Consider the following 15,403-nt stretch of genomic DNA (forward strand, 5'->3'; position numbering starts at 1 on the left):
TCTCTTTCTTTCTTTCTTTCTTTTTCTTTCTTTCTTTCTTTCTTTCTTTCTTTCTTTCTTTCTTTCTTTCTTTCTTTCTTTCTTTCTTTCTTTCTTTCTTTCTCTTTCCTGCTTCTTTTCTACTTTTTCTTTCTTCTTCTTTCCTTCTTTCTTTCTTTCTTTCTTTTTCTCTGCATTCATTTAAATGACAAAGGTTTCTGATTACAGTCCTCCTGGGGAATCAAACAGCAAGGCTGCTGTTCACTTACTGACTGGCAGATTAAGATAGATAAAGGGGAAGATTTGTGTATTGACTCTATGTTTATATAACTCATGTGCGAGGCCTGTCCAGGAGCAAAGGGGGATCTGACCCACATAAATAATAACGAGCAGCATTTTTAAACTAAATCATCTGGAAAATTCACAGACGAATCCGTCGGTTCCTTCTATTGTGTCACTGGAGGGTCATAAATAATTCAGCCTTGCTCAAATATTTATGGAAATCAATTTAGCCCTCAGTCCAACGTCACCTCCCTGAGAAAACAGTTTCCTTTCCTATCTCAAGTGCAAACTGACTGCTCTCCGTCCCACCAGCCTCCCCAGGGTCGAGGCCACCTGTAGCCTCTCAAAACCACAACCAGGCACCAGCCCAGCCAATCAGGTCCCCAGACAGCTCTGTGGCCACAGGGACCACCAGGAAGATGAAGTGCACATGCTTCTCCAGGAGAGGAGCAGGTCCAGCACCTGCCCCCCTTTTTTCTGTGACCTCCCAGACTTCACAGCGGGGCATCTGCTCCTGCCCGGGGCGGTTGTCAGCTCAGAGCTGAGGACAGCGCTTAGCAAAGCTGCCAGCACATGGAGAGCAGCTCCTGCGCAGGTGACAACCGATGCTCTGGTCAGCGAACCCTGCAAGCACAGGAGAGAGGCTCCCCGATGCGATCAAAGGTCACAAACCAAGCACCTACAGGAGTGAGCACGCCGGGGAGCTCCCCACACCCGCTCCTGGGGCAAGGTCCATGGCTCTGCCATACCCACTGAGGAGCCGCTGCTGTATGACCTGGGCCATGACCCAGCACTTGCAGCTCACTTCCTTGCCTCCTCTCTGGCTGACACATGGCAAGGATCCCCAAGAGCTCTCTTCCCAGGAGCAGAGCGGCTACAAGGGCTGCCCATCACGACCAGCACCCAGGAAGATTTCCACCTACATTATGAATCCACCAGGCTCCTGGCCCTGGGCACCTTACTGATCCTTCTGGGAGCTCAGCATGCCCATGGGCTATTCCTGTCTCTTGATGAAAAACCCACTTAAAGGGAGCTGTGAATCATTTCCAGCACCGTCACTGCACACAAAGAAACAGGACAAATTCCCAGCGTCAAAAAGCTGTCCCCTTCTACACATCATCCAGGGGTGTAATATGCTCAGAGAGTGACTAGACCACAACATAAATCAGGATCAAACCACCTACCAGCTCAGCCACCAGCACAGAGGCTGAGGGGCAGCCATATGCAGCCCATGCCTGTGTGGAAAAGCCACATCTCCTCCAGGCTCTGTGTTCCCTCTAAGCACTACCTCTTTGAAAGTCACTTATCTGGCCCCTCCCCAAATTGTTGGGCTTATTTCTCCCCTGATGCACTTTGGCCGGAACAACACACCAAGGTGTGCAAAGCCACGACACAGCTGGGTTCCCATGGAGCCATGGCAGACATCAGGACACCTCCTCATATCGGTCCCGTGTCTGTCTCTGGCAGCAGTGCGATGAACTGGGCAGACACTGGGCTGCGTGACACTTGGGGACTTGAGGTGACACAGCCATGCTGCAGCGAACAGGAACCCAAAGAGGGAGTATTTGTGGCGGTTTGGGAGAGATTATCCTCCTGTGTTTCCACCACTGGAATATTCTGCAACAAAAGCACTGGTCTACAAGCTTTGGCTTGTGTGCCCTTTGGCTGTGAGCCCCTGGGGCAGGAGCCCATCCTGGTGGGGAGAGCTCAGGTCATACTTTCCAGAGTATGGCCATGGTCCTTGACAGCCATAGAGGGGAAACACAGATGTTCCCTCCAGCCATTCAAAATGTTTCAGATCCCCCAGCTCTTCAGGGTAAGAAACTCACTGCGCTGCAGGATGAGGTTGAGAGGTGTGACTGGCAGTCTGAGGGGCTGTAGGAGCTGATATCACTGATGGCCAAGCTCTGCACCCTCCAGGCTGAAAGATCAGCAAAGGCAATCCAGTGCGTGAAGAGACTTTGTGAGTTGCTCCAGCCCTAAAACTGGATAAGAAGGATCACAGCCTTTCTTTTTGCCAGGCCTCCAGCAAGCATGCTGCATCTTGAGTTTCCTCTGAGTTTCCAAATTAGATGAGGGCTGGTGTGTCTGATCCAGAGCACGCATCATCACATGGTCCCACATTTCTGATCTCATCTGGGACTAGAGCTGTTCTAGAGAAATGTTTTGCACTGGCAGTTCTTTCTTGGGCTTTCAAGAATGCTTCTCCAGTGAGTACTGAAGCAGACACACACTGCTCAGAGATGCCCCAGAAATTTTCCAGAGGCCCTCTGTTTTTCTGTGGCCTCTCATTTATAGCTAGAGAAAAGGCACAGGTCCACAATGAGCAGGATTCCCGGGATCCCATTGCTGCACACTCTGAACGAGGTGCTCTGGTCAGACACATCCCTCCGGAAGCCCCTTGGCAGTGGTAAAGGCAGTGGACTCAGCTGGGTGTAAGATCCAGTGATAGTCCAGGCACCAGAAATTCAAGCTCTCTTCTGTAACACATATCACCCGTCTGTCCTTGCTGGCAATCAGCCAGCACAGAGGAAACAGGACAAGACGTCAGGCCCGAGCACTCGAGCACTCGTGTATTGCGTGAAAGGACCTGGCTATGTCAGATTCCACAGGTCCGGTCTTTACAAACTTCGGAGGACTCTGCAATTACCCAGTTCACTATGATTTGAACAGCCAAAATCAGCTCCTAGAACTAACCCACAAACCCAAATCATAGAACAAGCAGCCGCAGAAGCAAAGGCTCTTGGCTTGTGCTGAGCAGAAAGCTGCAGGAGGGGACACTCGAGCTGAAGAGTCACGGGTCCTCCAAGCAGGTGTGAGCACTGTCACGGCTTGTTAGAGGATGGCAAAACTGAGCTTGCAGTGATGGTCCACAACTGACACCCCACAGAACTGGGAGCTTTTGGCATGTTCCATGCAGCAAAATGGGAGCTCCCTACAGACCATCCTGAAGGACAGAGCCAGGCAGGGTGACTAGTCCATGGGAAGACCTACACCTGTGGCCTTCACTCGAGTAAGCAGGGGGGAGATGGAAGCAGTTGCTGGTGCCACTTAACTGCATTGTTCGATATGATGGGGCCAAGATTCATAGCTCAAATTGTCAAGCTTAAGAAAACAAAGTCTAGAGGAATGACCACCAAGTTGGGATAACATGGCATCTCTACCATGTCTCCCCCAGTAAACCCCAGAACAGAAAAAAAATCAAATAAAAAACAGTGTCACAAGCTAGGTACACAGAGCTTCACATCTGCTTTCCAAGGGCTTCTCCTAGGGTCATGTCTCTCAGCACAGGACTCCTAACTCCCTTTTGCTTTTCAGACTCTCCTTTTTCACCCATACGTGGGCACCCTCGAGGCCCATGCACATCCCATGTCTGCACATCTGTAGATGCCATTAGAATGAGAACATGCTGTTGTTTCCACATATAAGAGGACCAGTGATCCACACAGGGGACGCTTGCAAGCGTTTGCATGTGCAAAACCTTCACTTCACGTGACCCTCCCAAAAATCACCACCCACCCTCTTGTCTCTGGACTAATTGAGCTGTGATCCCTGCTAGTGTTCCCAAGGCACAGGCAGCTTCAATGAGGAAATGAGAAAGGGACAGCGGAGCTAACCCAAGCTCTTAGACCTCCCCAGGAAAGCTGCAGCAGCGTCATGCTCTGCCTGCACACCCAAGAGCAGCACGCTGCAGTCTGCCGGCAGCTCCCACCGTAGGGGCACATCTGTCCCAGCACGCCTGGGCATGGGAGACAAAGGGACCGGGATGTGCACAGATGCTACCGACACAGAAGTGCTTCACTGGAAATAGTTAGCCCTTGTTAGGAGGAAAACCTAGGGAAATTTTTGACAATAAGGTGGATAGAATCCTCTCTGGGTTTTTCTCCCTACCTGGAAAAGTTCCTCTCCTGTCCAGCACTTAAGATTTGGGACCTTGGAAAGTGTATCTTTCTTTCTCAGACTGGTGATTCATTACAGACATTAACTGATTATTGAAATTACAGATTTTCATTGGAAAGAAATGGATTTTCCTGGGCTTCAGGGTCCTGAACTGCCTGACATTTGGGATGCCACCTAACAATTGTCCTTAATTCATAGCCCAATTGTAAAAATATCTGCCTCTGCACACAGTGCAAGGACATCACCTGGTCTCTCTGCAGAGATGTTTCATGAAAGCATGTGCATTAGTTGTGTTTTATTCAAAAAGGGGTTAATTTGTGCCCTCTTCTCCCCCAAGCACAGTAACACAATCAATCTCAAAAGAGCTGCTTGTCTTTCTCCTCTCTTCTCCAGCCGTCACTTCTTGGCTCTTAATAAATTATTCAGCTTTCCTAAATATGCATAGGGGTCTCATTAACAACTAATTTTGCTTATTTAAAACAACTGCATAATCAAACCACTATAGTGTTTCGCCTTTCTTATATCCATGAATTATTCATGTGCTAGGAATCTGCATACAAATTTATTGATTCTTAAAAGGGTACATTTTTCACAGCCTGGAAAAAAAGAAACCCTGGTTATTCTGGTTTTGAACATTTTGGCCCAAACTCCTATTTAACAAATCATGTGGTGTTTTCCTAGGAACAGACAGCAGGCAAAACCATAGCATCACCCAATGCACCTGGAATTCCTGAGTGCAACAAAAGGGAGTGTTTCCAACATTGCAATTAATCATCTGCACAATCTTGACTTGCAGCCCTTTCCCAGAGTGCTAATGGCTGATTGTTGCAGCATCCATTTCACACTGACTTCTTGGTGTCTTTAGGTATTCCCGTGTGAGCCACAAGGAAGATCGACGGGGCAAGGAAGGGACATCTTGCAAAGGCATGCAAGGCCCCCAGTACCGCTGGATCCAATCTGGGCTTATCGAGCAAAGAAAACACTGGAGATAAAAACATGTACAGGTTCAAGAGGGAACATGTACCAGTGTGTTGTTTCAGCCTTCAGGACTGCTCAGGCACCACCACTAAGGGAAGCAGGGCATTAAGCACCCACACACAGGCCCCTGAGCATGCATACTCCTTGATTCCTATACTGGCCTGTTGCATCTTGTCTCATGCTGAAGCTCTTCTGTAGAGTTGTGTTTAGAGACCCATTTCCAGACCCTACATCCTTCTCGTACACATCCCTGAGGAGCTGGTACCATTCTCCTCTTAGGCTCACAAAATTACAGTGCAATTCAGGTCAGAAGGGACCTCTGGAGGTTTCTAGCCCAACCTCCTGCTCAAAGCAGGGTCAGCTATGAGATCAGACCAGGTTGCTCACAGCTTTACCCAGTCTTGTCTTGAAAACTTCCAAGGGTGAAGAATGCAAAACCTCCAAGCAACCTATTCCACCACTTGACTGTCCTCATGGTGAAGTTTTTCCTCATACCCACTATGAAATTCTATTTTTTAAATTTATTTTCATTGTTTCTTGTCCTCCTGTCATACATCACTGTGAAGATCCTGATTCTCTTTTCCTGATAAACTCCTCCTTCTCCAAGCACTCCTTATAATTACTCTCCAGACTTTGAGGTCTGTCTAAATCTCAGGCTGAGATCTGGAGGAGCAATGGCCTTAATGACAGCCACAGCATCACAAAAGCTTCTACAAACATCTCCTCATTCTCAAAAAGATCATTTTTGGAGGAGGCTTTGACAACCCTATGACATGAAAAGGGAATACAGTGAATGTTAGAAATGGAGCCATGGAGCAGTGACCTTCAACTCATTGTAAACAAAGGGGATTTAGAAACATTTGTGCATCTTCTTGTAGGCACCTCCAGGTCCTCAGTCCCTGGAAAATCATAGCTGCTGGTGGTTGGAGATCTGAAGGGGAGATGAAGAGTGTCTCCATGCTCCCCAGTTGGAGTCCTTAGTATGAACCCCAGCACAGACAGCTCCTTCCCGAGGTGTGCTATGGGCCTGCAGCCCAGAGGTAGGTCCATAAATGCCAGGCAGAATCCCAGGGAACACCCACTGCTTGTGCTTGCAGGGTATTAGCAACGCTGCTTCAGCTGGCAAGAGCCGCAGCTGTGTCAGTCTTTACCAAGAAGCTTCAAGCTGCAAGTCCCTCGAGAGCTCTCATCTTCTCCTGTCTGGGGACACTCCGAGGTCACATCTGCAAAGCCAGTGTCCGGGAGCTCCCTGCTCAGCCTCTAATGGCTGTAGCAGTATTCACAGGGAGCCTGGGCTCACTGCCGTGATGGAGACTTCATCTCCTCCAACAATATGACCAAAAGCAGGGCAGCTGCCCACAAGGCCCAAGGACATTTGCAGTGCTGCTGTTCAAGAAGAACCTTCCTGTCAGGGCCAGCGCTGGGCCATGTTCCTGGCAGCCTCTGGGTTCAGCATACATGGCCTCAGTCAGAGATGTCCTGCACAGGGCACAACTGTGCCTATGTAGCCATGTCTCTCTCTGAGCCTCTGCTGACGAAGCCATGGCTTATCTGCCCCACGTGCCATGCAGGTTTCCTCACTGAATGAACATCAAATGGTTCATATTATTTGTCTGGTCAGCTACTTTTTTTTTTTTTCTTTCCCTATTTGCTTAGTAAGGCACCAGGTTGCTTGTTTTAATTAGTCTTCTTACTCTTTCATGATAAAAAAAAAAAAACACCACACTATCCACAGGAAGAACTTGAGTCTGTAAATGTTTTATTATGGCAAAGCAGAGTCCTGAGACAAGATCTCCCTTTGTTCCTTCCCCAGTCTGTCTGCTTTACTGGCTGGTTGGGTCTCTATCTATTCATCTGCTTGGCTGCAGCTTCTTGGGGTGTCACTCAGAAGCAATCACCCACGTTGGCGGTGAGGACTTGAACCAAATCCCAGCCCCTACCGGTGCTGTGATGGTCTGTAGTTTTCAGCCAGGACTTGTTCAGGGATGACCCAGTGGTGACAGCCACAGCTAAGGCAGAAGGAGCTGGGCGGGGAAGGTACGCTCTGCGCAAAGCCTATGGTGGGATGCAGGGTGGCTGTTGACGACCCCCATCCCACACATTTAGCTCGAGGCAGTGGTGTGCTGACCCACCTTTGAATGAGGGGATGGATCTGCTTCTTGCTGGCACTGCAGAGGTGCCAGCACATCGTGTCACAGCAAGTTCACCTCCGAGCTGGCAGGACTACACTGGTTATAACGCACTGCTGTGAGTCACTCGTGGCTCTGCCAGAGCTCCTCACATAGCACTTGGAGAAGGTAATTGCACTCAGGCTGACCTCTGGAGACCAAGGCACTGAGGAAATGGCACGTACTTTCAGGCTGTTCTGGACATCTTCTCAGTGGCCCACCTCCCTGTGCACCCAACAGCTGTCGCTTCTCCCAGCTTGTGAACCTCTGTGCTCACAACCTCAGCTGCTCCTCCCTGCATGGCTCAGGTCTGTGGTCCCTCCACCAGCTGGGCTTTGCTGGAGAACTGAATACTTCTGCCCTGTCTGCAGAACGGACAGCAACTGGGGGGTCTGGGTCAATGATGCAGGAAAGGTAGCAAAAATGGAAAGCAGAGACAGAAAGGCACTGGGAGGAAAGGGTAGGACAGCACCGATAAGCTGCTCCTCGTAACCAAGGAGTTGAAACAGCCAGACTGGTTGTTTGTAAACCAGGGTCCTGTGAATCTTTGGAAAAGCATTCAGTTGCTTAAGGGAGAGAAAACATTCTTAAAATAGAGTAGCTAACATCCCTGTTCTGATCAAACTGATGAACGATCCCAGGAGAAACTTCATTTAATCAGAACAGCAGGAACTTGACAAAAATCCCAGTTGTACACCAAGGGACATATTAACCAAAATCCTGCTGTAGCAGATGCACACAGGCATAACCTTGCAACCCAGGAGCAGCTGTACTGACACCAGAGGGTCTGCTTAAAGCGCATCTGAACACAGGTTTTCAAGAGCTAATTTTGTACAGACAGCAGCCCTGAAACAGCAGCTTCTGGGAAACATAACCAAGGAGACAGACAACAGGCAAGGAGAGGAGCCCATTTCAAGCCTGGATGCTGAAGAAATTCTTGGCAGTGTGTCAAGGAGGTTTTGGTTACTGTTGAAGAAGCAAGTTTGTGTTCTTGTTTTGGAAATATATAGAAGGAGATCTCTAAGTTCAAATGAAAACCATCTGGAAGGCATCCACATGTCTTTAGCTGGGAGAGTGCTCAGGTAGGGACCACAGTCTGACAAGATGAGTCACTTAGCAGAGGGAAATCCATGTGTCACTTGAGACAGATCTTATCTTGCTCCAGGAGTCACAGTCCTCTATGCAAAGAGCCTCTATGTCAAAAAAGCCCCATTCACTACCTTGAGATGGAAATGTGCACTCCGTGGCCCCTTTCCACCTTAACAGGAGAGGAGAGAGGTACGAGCATGCTGTGTTCACACAGAGCACACTGCTGGTGGGCACTAACAATGAGGACAAGCAACATAGAGTTTCACGCAGAGGTTAACATGCCTTCAAAAATCAACCTGCAGAAATTGTACAAGGTATCTCTGTTGTACTTGGTGTAACTTCAGGTACTTCTGAGAAAAACTTAGAGCTTTTTTTCCTCTTTAAGATCAGGCTTGTGTCTCAGTTTCTGTGTCTTCAGTCTGTCTCTGTTCCTCTGTTTCAGCCCCCTGCACATTATGAGACCTAAGTGCACCCCGTGACCGCGGTGCAGAACTGGTAACCAGGGTGCTTGGGTCCTGCGGAGGGTGGAGAAGGTGCCGTCCTCAACTTGCTGGGTGAGAATGAGCCAATCACCTTCCTCTTGCAGACCTCGTTTTCCCAGATGGAGGTGGTTCTATTTACCCACATTCATAAATAGAGTTTTACAACCTGAGTTAATGTTGATTTCCAAGTGACTGCACTGAAGTCTCATCCAGTCCTTAGCACCCATTCGGAGCTTCCCTCTTTCCCAGCACTTCAACAGGACAACCACAAAGAAACACAGCTGCATCAGAAGCTGGTACAGGTGGTATCCAAGCACAGCTCCTTCCTGCAGCTCCTCTTCAATCTGTTCCCCTGGGACAGCACCCAAGAGGAGGAGATCACTTGACTCCTCTAGACGCCTTTTGCTCATCACAGCTCGAGCTCCTGGTGCATATTCTAGATCTGCTCTTCAGGGATAGGTGGCTGACCTGCTCTTGACACCTGCGTCCAGGCAGAGCCCAGCACACACACACCCATTCCCCACCTCCCCATGGCTTAGTAGGAGCAGTTGAAATCCGGAAATGTCATGAGAACAAATGTAATACAAACAGGTCGCTTATTGTTTACATCTTTGCTGCACGTGTCTGAATAGCTCCCTGCCAGAGCCCGGCGGGTGTGAGCACTGGTACTGTCCGTTCACAGCCTGCCTACCTGCCTGCCCGCAGCCGTCACGGCCCTCTCTGCCCACCCTGTGGAAACAGGGAGCGGCAGGGAATGTCTGGATTCCATAAGAAGCTGAGATACTCATATAGGCAGCATTAATTACAACTCTTAAGATTTAATTATAGGTTCCCTTGGTTTCCACTGTATATTTACAGCTGAAAAACCTTGCTAATTGCCTTTGTGTTTCCATAGCTCAGACGTGAACTCACACTCCAGTGATGGCAGAAAAACTCTGCCCGTTCCAGACCAGCTCATGACGTTAATGATCTGCCACCCATTTATGGGCACCTAGAGAGAGCCGAGAGGAGGAGCCGGGTGTTCCCCACCGACCTCACACCCTGCTTATAACAGCATGTCCCAAAAATGGCCTCAAGAAGTTTAGGAGAACAAGAATCTCATTGACATCAGCAGAGCTGCAGAGCTGAGCCTTGGGGCCAGTAATCCACAGGGAAGCTGGGACCTTCAGGGACACAAGGCACTGCTCCAATGGAACTCCTTCTAAATGGACTGCAAAAGAGGTCTGATCTCCTAAAAAATATACAGATGGGAGCTGATTTCTCTCAGAGTCACATCCTGTGTGTTTCACCAAATGCCCACAATTTCACAGGGATGTGTATGGGCACAGTGCAGCAGGGACTGCATGGGGACTTAAGTTGTGAAACTGAGTCATATCGTGAAATGTCCCAATCACATCCCTTCACTGCAGTTCCCAGCCCCCTTCCTGCTCTCTGTGGTGTGATGCTGCCCATGCTAGGGTGGAGGGTATGAGTTGCCATGATGGGTTTGTGCTCCTCTTGGAGCCACGGGGCTCCAGGCCTGGAGGGGAGCAATGGCAGGGAACACCAAGAAGGAAGTATCCTTGTTCCTGCACTAATCCCAGCACTCTTTCAGGAAGCCAGACCTGCAGAGCTGGACCTGAACTAGGACTTCAAACATCCCTCTGAGCACTGGATTCTATCTCTGCTGCGCAGGAGGCAACTGCTTCCTCCATCCAAATTAGGGGTTATGTGACCCAGGAACAAGAGCTGTTTTGTAAGATCACCCATTTTCCCCTGAAGATCCTCCCCGAGTGCTTTCCAAAGGATCAGGTCCAACTGGACAGGAGGTACCTGGTTGTTCCCAGAACCAGGTGTGACCTGTGCAAATGTGCCCTGTCCTGCCCTCCCCAAACACAGATGGGAAAACTGCCTCTCACAGAGCCACTCCCTTCCTTCCCTAGAAGCTGAGCTGCCGCGGCAGGGACATGCCCATGGACTGTGTGTGCAGGAAATCCACTCTACGATGGTGAGGAGGAATGAGCTGAACCCAACCTTGGAATCAGGGAGCAGCAGCTGCCTTACCTGGCTTCCCAGGACAGCCTTGCCAGGCTCTAGCCTCTGTATGCCCTTTCCACCCTGACACTGAAGATGCTGGAGATGCTCCACCCTGGAGACACTTCCTGCAGTCTTTTCCCATGGATTATGCCAGCCCTGACTCCAGAGAGCTTGGAAATCTCCCTCTGTCTTATCACATCTAATGCACAAGCACCAACTGGCTCAATGGGAACAGCAGTAAAATAACTCAACTTGCAAACACAAAACAGCGTGCCTGAGACCGCCCGTGCTGCTTGGAGCACACACACTCCCAGCTTGGCAATATGTTCCCATCAGCGTGTCACAGCGACCCCTCCGCAGGCTGCCCCCCGAGGACCCTGCAGCAGCCCTGCAAGTCCTCGCTATGCAGGCAGCACCGCAGCTGCTGCATCTCTTAAGACAGCATTGAAAGAGAGAAAGGACTAGTGGCATTCATCTCACAGAGCTTAGTCCTCTGGTTCTGAGCCCCGCAGCACTTCTGAAGCCTGCACATCACAGCACCAGGGCTGTAGTGACAAATATGTCTTCATTCTGTAAGGGAAGAAGGAGAATACACCCAGCACAGTAGAAATGTGACCGCTCCCTACTGCACTCTGCCCTACTTGGAGACAGCCAAGATAAATCCTACTGACTCCCGGCTCGTTTTCCTCCTGCTCTGCTTTTGCTCAGGCTAGCACACCGATACCAACACGCAGAGGCATCTTCATCGCCTGCTCAGCATCAGCTGCAGCTGCATAGGGTTGGCCCCAGAAGAGCCCAGAGATCCCTCTGCAGACAGAAATCTGTGATCTAAAACCACCTTCCAGACCACACAAGGGATTCAGCCCCTCGGAGATGGCAGGAGGATGAATTCCCACTGCTGGGCTAAGCAGTGAGTGCGGGCAGGTGGGAATGCAAGAGCCTCTGTCCCATCACACTGTGCAGAAAGGTGGTGGATGGGGGCCCAGAAGCTCTGCAAAGCAGCATGGTCCAGGCTGAGCACTGGGCTAAGCTGCACTGGGACCATGTAACAGGACAAACCCCAGGCCCTCTGCATGCCTTAGTTTCTCTCTCTTAAAAATGGGAACAGTGATAATTCACTGTTTTGGGGAAGTGCTAACCTGAGTATGAGGTTTTCTGCACAAGTCTTGTGGGCCTTCTTGAAACATCTGCTGGGGACTATCTCTTAAGACACTTGAAGGGGAGGGTGGTTGCCATCTGGAGCGTGGCGCACTGAATGAGGAGAGCTTGCACGGACACCCTGGCCTTTTCTGTCTGCGGCGGTCATCTGGTGGCACTGAGGAAGGGGGGTTGTCTGATGCCACCACTGGTTTTATGAGCTCTTCAAAAGAAGCCTCCTCACTGTCTCACTGAAGAAACAAGCTGATGCACAACCACACCACTTGGGAATCTGCCTCTCCTCTAGTGCTTTCTTGCCCAAGCCAGTCCATGGCAGATCCCAAGTCAGGTGGTCACAGCAGGTCATTGCTTAACCCATCTGCCATTTCCCCAGGACAGATCCTTTGCAATTTGGCTTAATGTCACAGCAGAGTCATCCAGGGAGTCATTCAGCCCTGGGTCACATCTGTCCAAGCATACAGCCGGTGTCCGGTCCTTAGAGCAACACACAGCCATGCACTATAAGGCCGAGTAGACATGCCTGGGGCACAGAATATAGACTGTCCTCAAACATGAAACAACCACTTGGCCCGGGGACAGGTGGATCTGCCCCTAGCAGTGGCATCCGTTGGTTTCTCTGCAGCGTAAGGAGAATTGCCCCGTGTGACAATGACTGTGAAAAGGCACCTGACAACGAAGTGGAGAAAAAATAAGGAAGAAAGTATCAGTTCCATCCTGCAAACTGGGGTCTTCTCTCCTGCTTGGCCTCCACGCATACCCCCTGTTATTGTTTGTTTGGGTTATATAGGTGCAGGGACATCAGGGTCTGCTTCTGTGCTGTCACTGCCTTGGGTAGACGGCCCTGCATGTGCAAGGGCAGGGAGAGGGGCCCCAGGACATTCTCCCCACTGGAAACTCTCCCAGCCCCCTTTCTCTGTGCCCTGATAACAGCACAGGCTCCAAGCGCCCCGGCACGGGTTTGCATCCTCTATCCATTGACCCACCAGCCAAGTGCCTCCGGGCTGGGATGCAGCTCACAGCCACCTCACAGAGCCGCGGTCTCGGAGGCTGCAGAGAGCCAGGAGCACAGATGGGAGCCCCCTGCTGTGTGTGACCTGAGCAGGGGCTCTGCTGAGTGCAGCAGGTCCTCCTTCCTCACTCGAGACCTGCACCTGGGATCAGGCTGCAGGAGCATCACTGCAGAAGGGTCAGCCTGAAAATTTCTCACCAAAGCTGATAACAAAGTGCAAGGCACACATGCCTTCCTCCACGGAGAACAACCCCAGGGCAGCTCCACATGCTGCGTGTTCCAGCAAAACACATCTCACAGGACAGCAACTGTGATGGGATTTGCACAGGGCTGGGGAGGAACCACACCAGCTGTGCCATGCCAGCTCCTGCCTGACTGCCCCATCTTAGCCACGGATCCCACTGATCCCAGGACATCCTGGACCGCAGCAGGATGCCAGCCAGGGGCCACTTTGCAGTGCAACCATCCATGGGATGGTGGTTCCTGCCCAGACTCCTGTCCAGCTCCCAAGGACTTCTTTCTTCTGCCCTGCCATGCTCCCAGTAATCCCAATGCTGCGCCCTGCAGCCTGTGGTCACTGGAAACAGCCAAGTGTCCCCCATCACAACACCTCCTCCCAGCCATGATCCCTCATACACAGGTTTTCTAACTACTTCCTCATGGCTCAGCCTATACACATTCACCATGGCCACAGACATCATGCAGCTTGTTAACTAGCACCGCACAGGGTGTTGCTTTGTATTCAAAATCTCAGGACGTTAGCTAAGCACGGTGCTGCCCAGCTGTCATTCGTGCCAAGACAAGGACCCCTCTGGCCTTGGGAAGATCTGGATGAATCCTCACCTGGCTCACTGTCTATATACAAGCTCATTCTTTAGCTCAGCCAGTCCCAAGGGTTTTCATTTCCATTTAGGGGAATTACCAAGTTTGCTTGAGTTTGTTACAAGCATCAGAATGAAACTCTTTGAATTCCATCTTAATGGGATCCTGCCCCTAAGGGACTAAAACTTTCTTCACAGCAGTCTCTGTCTGAGCCGTGCATGAGCACTTGGAGATCGTCCCAGTGTTTACCTGGAGCTGCGAATAGCTGTCATTCAGTCAAACTGCATGAAGTTAAAGCCCTTATTAGAGATTTCACCAGAGCAGCCCATGGAGACTGATCCGCTCTGGGTGGGCTGTGCCCCGCACATGCCCCCACACCACCCAAGGTGCCCAGCCTGCCGCACAGGAAGGAGACAGACCTTTGCAGATCTTTGCTCTGTGTCCTGCTCCCCGCTGGCCAGGTAAGATACCAGACAGTCCCTGCGGAGGAGAAAAGGGGTTGGACCTTTGGCCCTATAGATCTGGGACTGCTGCATTGCTTTGGCTTGAACCAAACTCCAAACAGTTGCATTACATGATTCAAATTTACTGCTGGTGACTTTCCAGGGTGAGAAAAGGGAAAACTATGGGCATTGGTATAATCCCAGTTGATATGAACACTGGGAAATGACATATCACCTGAATTTCACCACTGACAGCCACAGGACGGGATAATTGTTGACTGAACTTACAGGATCACTGAGGCACGGGCCCAGAGCATCATGAGTCTGGAATGGTGGAGACCTCTGATTCATGTGCAGCAATGCCCAAAGGTGTCACCCCACAGCTTTACCAGAGAAGCCCTCACAGGGGTTCAGGGACTCTTGTCTGTTCAGGGTTTCCCCTGGAAACAAGGATGCAATCATCTGCCAAAGAGCAGGAGCAGAGGGCTGGAGGGTGTCAGACACCTTCCACCCAGGACAGATCAGACTGCTCATGAAAGAGGGATTCGAAATTATGGCTGGTTGAGGAGGTGCCTGTCCCTGCCCTGATCAGCGCTGTGCATTTTTGAAAGTTCAAGGCTGGACTGTGGAAAATGCCTGTTTCCCTGCACCCCACTGGTGTCCCAGCTTGCCTGAGATGCTCCTGCCTTCTTCTGACTTAACGTGATGAACATCTGCCCCTTTCTAGCCTGCTTCTCAGCAGTGTTAAATGACAGGACTTCGGATGATTTGTGATGAAGGAATTAAGGTCAGGATTTTTAAGTGAGCCAGAGGGAATTAGGAGTCCACAATCCACTGAAGTTCAACCTGTTGCTTTCTGGAAGAAAACTCCTTTTGGCAGTACCAGCACAGTGTATGCCTTTGCTCCCCAGCGACGTGAACAAGCCCTTTGCTTTCCTTTTGCTCAGTCCCACTGACAGCTACACCCTTGCAGTGCAGATGAGGTTCAACATGTGCCCTGACTTCTGCTAAGAGTATTAAAAACCCACATGATAAAAAAGTTTAGATGTCATGCTGTGCTGCATTATGTCACATTAA

Source organism: Athene cunicularia, assembly GCF_003259725.1.
Source record: "Athene cunicularia isolate RWA chromosome 23 unlocalized genomic scaffold, athCun1 chr23_part1, whole genome shotgun sequence".
In the NCBI taxonomy this organism is placed as follows: domain Eukaryota; kingdom Metazoa; phylum Chordata; class Aves; order Strigiformes; family Strigidae; genus Athene; species Athene cunicularia.